Raw genomic sequence first — 10,373 nt, 5'->3', positions numbered from 1 at the left:
CATTGTTCTCATTGCACATTGAGGACAATGTGCGGTTTAAGTTTGGGGTAAGGTGTCTTGTTGCATTCTACTTAAGATTTGAGCTTTAAATGCATGATTGAGATTTGAGATTGATGTTAGCTATGATTTTGATCTTTTGAGGACAATATTGCTTAAAATTTAAAAATTGCTTGACTTGAGAGTCCAATACTCCTTGTATGCCTTGAGGATGCCATTTAGGAGTAAATTTTTCAAAAGATTGATATCTTGCTTGCATTTGTGGTCCACATCATCCTGAATTTGTGATTGTTTTGAGATTCATTCTAGGATTCTACACTAGCACCGGTGCACACTAGCATTCATTTGTGGGGTACATGCTTTGTTGATTATTGAATTGGTTATATCCCAATTGGGCTAGTAGTGCATTGAAAGCTTTCATTCTTGATAAAGGTGGATAACAACCCCTTTTCATTGAGTAGCCGAGATTCTTGCCTCATTAAGCAGTGAACTTCTCGCACCGAAAGGTGGAGGGCCCAAACTCTAGGTTAATAATTGATTTTAAAAAAAAAAAAAGAAGACAGAAAAAGTTGCAAAAGTAATAAAAGTGAGGACTTCTCCCAAAAGGTGAGAAGTAGGAAATGATTAGATGGTTGTTGTCTTGATTTGTAGCCTAGTTGATTTAAGTTTGTAAGTCTGTAGGGGTGTCTTAACACCTAATACCCTAAAGCCATCTGGTTTGGGAGTCATTGACCTAACGCTCGCTACATGAATCTTCTAGAAAGCTTAAGAGATCAATACATTGCACAATATTTCCATCTTTGATCCTCAATAAAAAAAAATAAAAAAAATAAAAAAAATAGAGTGAAAAGAATAAGCGCACCTAGAAGAATAAAGCTTTAATAAAAGGTCCACTCTCTTATCATGATGATCGGTATTAGATTTGTGTGCTAGTTTGAGGGTAAGGATGTGATTACTTCTCTAGTTGGCTAAGATAGCAACACACTTGATGCCGGACCTCTCACATGGATTCTAGACTTGTTTCGATTTTCATGATCATTTTCTTAATGTGTGGAGGACCATGCTTGCTTGTTTGATGTTGAGATTTTGGGAGATTGCTTGGAAATGGTTGAAAAATTGCATACTTGAGGTCATTTTCTCCCAATGCTTGTTTGTAATATTGGTGCCTCTTTTGAAAAAATGAGCTTAATGTTTGTGGGTACCATTTCTGGAAACCCTCACGAGACTTTACTCGTCCACTAGGGGTAACCTACGGGTTTAAAAGGCTTGTTGCATATGCTAAATGCAATCGTGTTCCCTACGAAAGTGGCGCTATCATTTTATTGCTTTCTAGTTCATAGTTGTTTAGTTGTTCATTTCATTCCTTACTTCGTAGTTTATTGCTAGGGACTAGCAATATTTAAGTTTGGGGGTGTGATGAGCGCTGAAAAGTACACATTTAAACCCCTTAAGCTTGAGTATTCTAGGACCTTTATCTATCTTATTTACCCATTTTAGTACTTATTTGTGTTTTTGTCTATTTCAGGTCAATAATGTTAAAATGGGCTAAAAATGAGTTCTTAAGGCCTTTTTGGAGTCAAACTAAGTCTTAGCGATGATCCGGAGCAAAAAGAGGCTGATTTGGAGCAAAAAGAAGCTGATACTGAAAAGCTGAAAAGTTGGATGGATCGCAGAAAAAGTTGGATCGATCGAACTTTTAGTTGGATCGATCGAAAAATAAGTTGGATCGATCGAAAAAGTTGGATCGATCGAAAATAAATTGGATCGATCGAACTGGACATGCTGGCAGCAAGCTGTCACTTTTTCCATGCGCGCCCAAAAGTTCACCTACCAAAAAGTTGCGGGATTAGATATTTTTGGGCATATATTCTAAACTTAGTGATTAAGAAAAGGACCTTCTATATAAAGGGAAGCAACCCATTTGTAAAAAGAATTCTTTAGGCTTTTTATCATTTTATTTTCTACATTGTAATTTTTATTTTTTTCTCTCTAGAAAAGTTAGAGATTAGGGTTAGAAGAAAAGAGAGAAGTGGAGGCACATCTCAAGAACACATTTCTAAATCCACTATCTCTCCATCTCTAGAGCATTAAAGAAGAAGAAGAAGAAGAATATGGAGCCATGTTTGGAGCTTGATTCCATGACTACATCCACCTCCTCCATGATTGACTAGATCTACACTTAGGGCTTGGATGAGCCTTAAGTCTTGTGTAATCTAAACCCTTGTATTTCTATTTTTGGGGATTTATATATATATTGTTGTGATTAGTGTTCTAGCCTTGTGAATTTCATGAATCTTGGTATATTTCTATGATTTCCATGGTCTAATTCTTCCTATTAATTCTCTAGTTTATTTACATGTCTATGTGTGATTAAATTAGGAATTATGTCTCACATGATTCATATGGGTTAATTCTTCCATTGATTCTCTATTTTAATTACATGTTGTCTTATGCGTGATTATTTGGGGAATTAATCTCTACACTAGTTTTTCTATATTAATTGCATGCCTATGTGTGGTTGATTGAGAATCTAGTGATGGCTAGACATTAGTGCTTAATGGAATGCTTTTGTTATGTCTCTTAATGGTTCATACTTATTCCTTGATGGATTGTGCCTCTCCTTTAGTTTATTTTCATGCTAGTAGTGTAGTTGTAGTGTAGTGTTAGATGGGGAGACAATTCATGCTTGTTCTTTGATGTTCCATGTTTTTGAATGCAAGAAGCATATGCTCTAATATTGTGGTGTAATGGAATTTTGAGCTTAATGAAGGATTAATGACTTGTTATGATATATTGTATCTTTCACATGTGTTTAGACAATATATTCCTCTCCCAATAGATATATTGTGGCCTCTCACATGATGTTTAGACAATACATGTTTAATTAAGTCATCTTTGTGAATTATTTGGACTATGAGCTTAATGAAAGGTTTAATGACTTGATTTGATATTTTGTTCTCTTCACATGTTGTCTAGACAATATATTCCTCTTCCAATAGATATATTGTAGCCTTTCACATGTTGTTTAGAAATTATACACTTGTTGAGTCACCTTTGCTAGTCGAACCAATTTTGTTCACAACAATGTATTCCCCATTAATGGAAAGCAAGTGGTTAATTACATGAGCTTAGTGGTGATTTCAATACCCTAAGTCCTCTCTTCTCATCTCTTAAATCCCTATCTCTACTTAGTTTTATTTTTATTGCATTTTAATTAATTCTTTTCTAGAAGTAATCAACCAACCCAACTCTCTTTTGCAATCATTTGGTACGCTAGAGTCGAAGTTAAAATTCCAACACGTATAATCCCTTGGGACGATCCCTACTCACTCTTGCTATGTTAGTAGTGGTGTTGGTAGTGGTTTTTATAAATTTAAATTTGACATAAAAGGCTTTTCTTGAACCACACATTCACTACATTTAATTTGGCGTATTGGAACGGCCGTCGTCAAATATGTTTTCAATTATTTATTCATTTTATCGTCATGACTATATAACACACATTTTAGCAATTAAACACGTAAGTATGTGAACACTTAGCAAATAAGCATGCCCTTTTAAAACCGTAAACACATAAACAATTAAGCAAATAAGCATGTTACTCAAATAACAAACACTTTAACACATAGGCATATAGACAGTGCAATCCACCTTCCACACAATCCTAGGAAGGCCTCTACCCGTCGTCCTACTGGTTATCGAACCATTACTTTGATACCAAATTTGTAATGACCTGAACCCGAGGGTCCAAATCGCTAACCGGGTCCTTACCCGAACCCAAGGTTCACTAAAAACGTTACCGTCCTTTCTTATATCAATACATAATATACGTGTCATCCCAAGGTTTATAATTAATAATAATAATAATAAGATGAGATCATAGCTACAAAATATGTCAAACAGTTCACTAACCCATCAAAACCTGTGGAGGAATGTCGTCCGCCACTTCCTTCCCGTGACCTGAAAAATATTAAAATGATGGAGTGAGCTAAACGCTCAGTAGGAAGTGTCTAAGACACACCTTTTATGACCCCGTGAATCCACATAGAAAATAAAAAGCAAGAGAACGGGATCATATCTTGGAAGTCAAGTAAAACCACTGTATCATCAACAAACATACATATCTTAACCAATTACCAAATGCACCATGTATGCCAATGATGTACCATGCCATGTAATGTCACTTCCCGTTTCCGAAACCATACTGTTTTAATTTTCAAACTGTTAGTGTAATCCGACCCAAGGCACCTCCAAGGCGTCACGAAAGGGGGATTGGCTAACCATCCACGACCACAAGGCACCTCCAAGGCATCACATCCGGTCTGGTTAGCTCAACCACACTAGGGTCTCTCCCTAGTCCCCTCTCTAGACCACACTAACACCACGGACCACTAGGCCCCTCCTAAGCATCCGGGTTTTCATAAACACTTTTTAAAAACTTTTCCCCAAAATAATCTCATTGGTTTTAAAAAAATATATACTTTTCCCATTTTTCTTTCCCAATGAATGCATAAATGCTTCATGATTCCAAATGTTAAATTCAACAACCATATTCCATACATTTTACCCATATCATTTATCACAACTTGTAAAAGAATATTTTAATCATTTACTTCTACGATTATGCCATCAAATTTCCATGGCAATTGAAATACATAAAGTAAACAACTTGTCATTTCTAAGCATGCTTCTCAAATACAACGATATAACTAAATCTACAAACTCATTTATCACATAACATACATCCACCATTTTACATATAATCAACCAATCACATAGTCAAAATAACTGAAATTAAACATACTTATAGTCAATTTAAGAAGGAAAATTCACATAGAACCTAAGAAATTGTGAATTAGAGCACCCCTACCTCAAAAGTAGCCAAATACCTCCCCGGCCGAAAAAGTCAACGCCGGTCAACGTGGTCAAAGCCAGTCAACAAAAGTCAATGCCGGTCAATGGCTGCGGAACAGAAAAATGTTCAGTGGGAACGTAGTCGTCGATGAGGAGATTCTACTGTTCTAAAGGGTCAGCTCTATAATCCGACTCTAAGTGGCCCAAAACCCCATCCGAAGCCTTAGATACAAAATTTTCAAAAATTTATAAAATAATCACCGCTCATCTAAAAAATAAACCATTTGACTATGTGATAGAGAATGACAAGAGAAACGTTTTCCGTCAAGGAACCAATACCAGAATCCCTACCAATTGGCCGGAAAGTGAAGAAGAAAAATTGAAGCTCAAAGAAAAGAAAAAGAAAAAAGAAAAGAAAACAAAGGGAGCGAGTTGAGCCGTGAGAGAGAGAATCTGATGGTTGCATATGGCCTAATGGCCTTTGAGATGATTTAATGAAATGGTGGGGCCTACTTGCTTTTAATATATATTTTTTTACCATTTATTTTCCGTCACAAATATATGTATATATATATATATATATATATATATATCTTTTAAATCCCAACCACACAATTTAATATACCACCATGACCTTGCGCAAAAATAATAATGTATGAAATGTAATGGACCCGTGATGCAACTCCAGTACACAACAAATCTGGTAGTGAGTCCCACCCGAGACCGTTCAGCCCGAAAAATGAAAAAAATGCAAAAATGGCAACCTTGGCATTTCAAAGAGTCCCAGACGCAATGAAATGTCTCAACCAACTCTTGGACACAACCGACATACTCCACGGTGTCTGGCACGCAAAACGAGACAAAGACAAAAATGTCAAAAATGAAAAATGGGAAAATTTAAAAATATTACAAAGAACTTGTGTTTTAATAATGATCGTGATGGTTCAAATCTTTGGAGTCGTGCTCACGATGCTATGGAAGAAATTCCATACCGAGGTCGGCTGTTCAACGCCAGAATTTATTTTATGGCTCAATTTTGTGGTGGCGACATTAAACCTGACCTTCTTGGGTTTGGAAAGGACGTTGAGAATGTGGCCCATGGAAGAATTTACCACCGGCGATCGAATAAGTCTATCGTCCTCAGCCCTTCAGGTCATTTGGAGGCTATATGAAGGCTTAATTGGAGACCCATTTGGGGTCTTCAATTGTTTAATCTGTGGACTTCAATCCTTTGGATTATGGTTTGACCGAACAAAAGTCATTGTTCTGGATTGTGAAAGGCATGGGAAGGTAGAGCTAAGGATTGTGAGTGAGACCAAAAACGCTATAATTGTCTAGTGTCCCATATGTATGGGACACAACTCGGTGTGAAAGATTGATTATTTATGATTAATTAATTATTTATTACTATATTGTCTTCTGCTACTTGCATTTTGGATAGTCATATTCCCTTATGTTTTAATAAATAAAGATTGAATCTTTAAATAAAAATACCTCAATCAAGTTATCTATTATGTAGCTAAACCTTTTTAATATAAAAAGATTAAATCTTTGAAAGAAAATGAGAGTTTGGAGTTAAACTTATTCGAGTTCCCTTTAACGTCACGAAGAGTGTTTTAATGAGGAAAGATTGAATCTTTTAATGAAATTACCTCAATAAAAGTACCTATTATGTCACTAGACCTTTTTATGTATAAAGATTGAATCTTTGAAAGAAAATGAGAGTTTTGAGTTAAACTTATTTGGGTTCCTTATGAAGTCATGAAGAGTGTATTAATGAATAAAGATTGAATCTTTAAATGAAAGTACCTCAATCAAGGTACCTATTATATCACTAGATCTTTTTAATGTATAAAAATTGAATCTTTGAAAGAAAATGAAAGTTTTGAGTTAAAATTATTCAAGTTCTCTTTGACGTCACAAAGAGTGTTTTAATGAATAAAAATTGATTCTTTGAATGAAAATACCTCAGCTAAGGTACCCTATTATGTCACTGGACCAAGAGTGTTCTAAAGACTAAAGAATGAATCTTTGTTTGAAAATATCTCAATTAAGTTACTAACCTTTTTTAATGTATAAAGATTGAATCTTTGAAAGAAAATGAGAGTTTTGAATTAAACTTATTCGAGTTCCCATTGACGTCATGAAGAGTATTTTAATGAGTAAAGATTGAACGTTTGAATGAAAATACCTCAATCAAGGTACCTATTATGTCACTGGACCTTTTTATGAAAGTTTTGAATTAAACTTATTCGAGTTCCCATTGACGTCATGAAAAGTGTTTTAATGAGTAAAGATTGAACGTTTGAATGAAAATACCTTAATCAAGGTACCTATTATGTCACTGGACCTTTTTATGAGAGTTTTGAATTAAACTTATTTGAGTTCCCATTGACGTCATGAAGAGTGTTTTAATGAGTAAAGATTGAACGTTTGAATGAAAATACCTCAATCAAGGTACCTATTATGTCACTGGACCTTTTTAATATATAAGGATTGAATCTTTAAAAGAAAATGAGAGTTTTGAGTTAAACTTTCAAGTTTCTTTTGACATTACGAAGAGTGTTTTAATGAGTAAAGATTGAATCTTTGAATAAAATTACTTCAATTAAGTTACCTATTATATCACTAGGCCAAAGAATGTTAAAACTCCATGCATTTTGTAACTGCATTTGAATAGGAATGCGGAATGTCATTTCTAAACAGGGGTGGAGTCAGATTTTTTTTTTTTTTAGTGGGCCGAACTAAAACAATGAAGGCTAACATAAAAATATTGAGTACTATTAATTATTATAATTTTTAATACAATAATTAGTAGTATGTAATCAAAAATTAAAAATAAAATATAATTTTTAATACAATTTTTGTTATAATAATATTATTATTAGTATATATATTGAGTACTATACAATCCAAAAATATAAAAAAAAATGAACCTAAACGCTAAACAACTAGCCATAAAAGCTAATATGAAAAAAAACCAAAGAAGAGAAACTGCGAAGTGATGAGTTATAAGTAAAAGAAGAAGTTGTAAAGAAAATATATTGTTCAAGAATTAAATTTTATTGAATAATTGTTTTAAATTTTTTGAAAATAAAACTTTGATTAATTTGATTCCACTTTGTAAAAGATATGTATTTTTTTCTTAATGAAATATTAAGAGAAAAAATACTTATAAAAATATATATATTAAGAGAAAAATAAACTGTAACTTTTTAACTCAACAAAATTTAACAAAAATAATTAGCAGAAATAAAATAGAGATTGAAGTAGGGCTTTAGTAATTTACACAAAGAATAACTTTGGCTTTTTTCATCTAACAAGTGATAACTAAAAATATTAGTATATAATTATTGTTATTGGCATTCTTGTCGTCTTGATATCACAATATTTTTAGTTTTTATTGCTTCCCACGAAAATGATTAATAAGGAAGATTGCTATATTTTTATTAAATGTGAAAGGACATTAGTGTGATTTTTTTTCTTCTCTCTTGAGTTTTTGTAATGTATATGACATTTGTATTTATGCAAATAATGATAATGAACTAATATTTTGATTTGATATCGGCAAAAATAATAATAATAATAAAAAGAAATTCAAATTAAAATTTGATATGAGTTCTGAGATGACATATCTATCACACACAAGAAGAATACGCTCACAAAATAATAAATAGGAGAAAGCGCACGCACAAAAGGAAGACAAAGATTTACGTGGTTCGGCAATGTGCCTACATCCACGGGAGCTCAAGATGAATATACTAATATCAAAAACCAAAGGGTTACAAAAGGCTCACAACTGAGAAAATAAATATTATTTTCTCCAAACTCTCTTTGCTCACTCAAACTCTTTCTTCTTAATCCAAATCGATCCTCACTTGAATGCTCTTGGATGATTTTTGAATGATTTAAAAGAATGAGATACAAGGGCTATTTATAGCCAACAAATCTCCCTGATGATGTAAGCAATGATGTAAGCAAAGCCTGATGTAAGCGATGACTTATGCAACTGCTGATTTAAGCGATGACATATGCAACTAATGATGTAAGCGATGACATATTTTGAGCCAACTTCAATTCCAATTTTGCAACTCTAAATTTGTCAACAATCTCCACCTTGGCGAAAAAATCTGTACACCTTTTAAACATGATCTTGAACTGCCTCTAATTGCGCCCAAAGGCGCTCATACTCACAGGATGTTAATCAAGTCTAAGCAATGCTCAAACTTGACCTTCGCTACAACCTTCGTCAGCATATACGCGGGATTATCTGTAGTCCCAATCTTCTGAAGAAGAATATTGCCTTCATCCAAAATTTCACGAACAAAATGGAAATGGACATCGATGTGTTTTGTACGTGAATGATGAACCTGGTTCTTTGCCAAATAGATAGCACTTTGACTGTCACAGTAGATATTAACATGCTCCTGAATAATCCCCAAGCCCTCAATCAACCCATGTAGCCATACGGCTTCCTTAATGGCCTCTGTCACTGCCATGTACTCTGCCTCTGTTGTAGACAAAGCAACTGTAGGCTGTAATATTGACCTCCAACTCACCGGTCCTCTAGTAAGTGTGAACATATAACCTGTAGTTGACCGACGTTTATCCAAATCACCAGCGTAGTCCGAATCCACAAATCCAACCGAATGTTGACTAAGTCTATCATCCCGCTCAAATTTCAAACCAACATCTACAGTACCATGGATGTACCGTAGAATCCATTTCACTACCTGCCAATGACCTTTACCTAGGTCATGCATATACCTGCTCACCATACTAACGGTCTGTGAAATGTCGAGTCTCGTACACACCATTACATACATCAAACTTCCAACTGCACTCGCATACGGAACATGAGACATTTGCTCACGCTCTTCATCTGTGTGGAGATAATGAAGCACTAATCTTAAAATAAGGGGCCAAAGGGGTACTTACAGGTTTAGTATTCGAGTCAATACCAAATCGATGAAGCACCTTCTTCAAATATTGCTTCTGAGACACCAAACAGTGCCCTTCATTCTATCTCTGCTAATCTCCATCCCAAGTATCTTCTTAGCTTCACCAAGATCCTTCATTTCAAACTCAGTACTCAACTAAATTTTTAACTTATCAATTTCAACTTTGCTCTTAAATGCAATCAACATATCATCAACATATAAGAGCAAATATACAAATGATCCATCACGAAGCTTACGAAAATACACATAATGATCAAAATGGCTTCTTTTGTACTGTTGTCCTTTCATGAACTTATCAAATCGTTTGTACCACTGCCTTGGACTTTGTTTTAACCCATACAATGACTTCTTCAGTTTGCAAACCCAATTTTCCTTACTAGCAAGCTTAAATCCGTCTGGCTGAGATATATAGATCTCCTCCTCCAAATCTTCGTGTAAAAAGGCAGTTTTGACATCGAGTTGAGCTAACTTGAGATCAAACTGTGCAACCAAAGCTAGTAAAATCCGAATGGAAGAGTGTTTTACAACAGGTGAAAATACCTCATTATAATCAATCCCTTC

Source organism: Cornus florida, unplaced genomic scaffold, assembly GCF_030987335.1.
Source record: "Cornus florida cultivar Cherokee Brave unplaced genomic scaffold, ASM3098733v1 CherokeeBrave_3.0.0_Hap2_Chr06, whole genome shotgun sequence".
Taxonomy (NCBI): domain Eukaryota; kingdom Viridiplantae; phylum Streptophyta; class Magnoliopsida; order Cornales; family Cornaceae; genus Cornus; species Cornus florida.
This window is presented reverse-complemented; position numbering follows the sequence as displayed.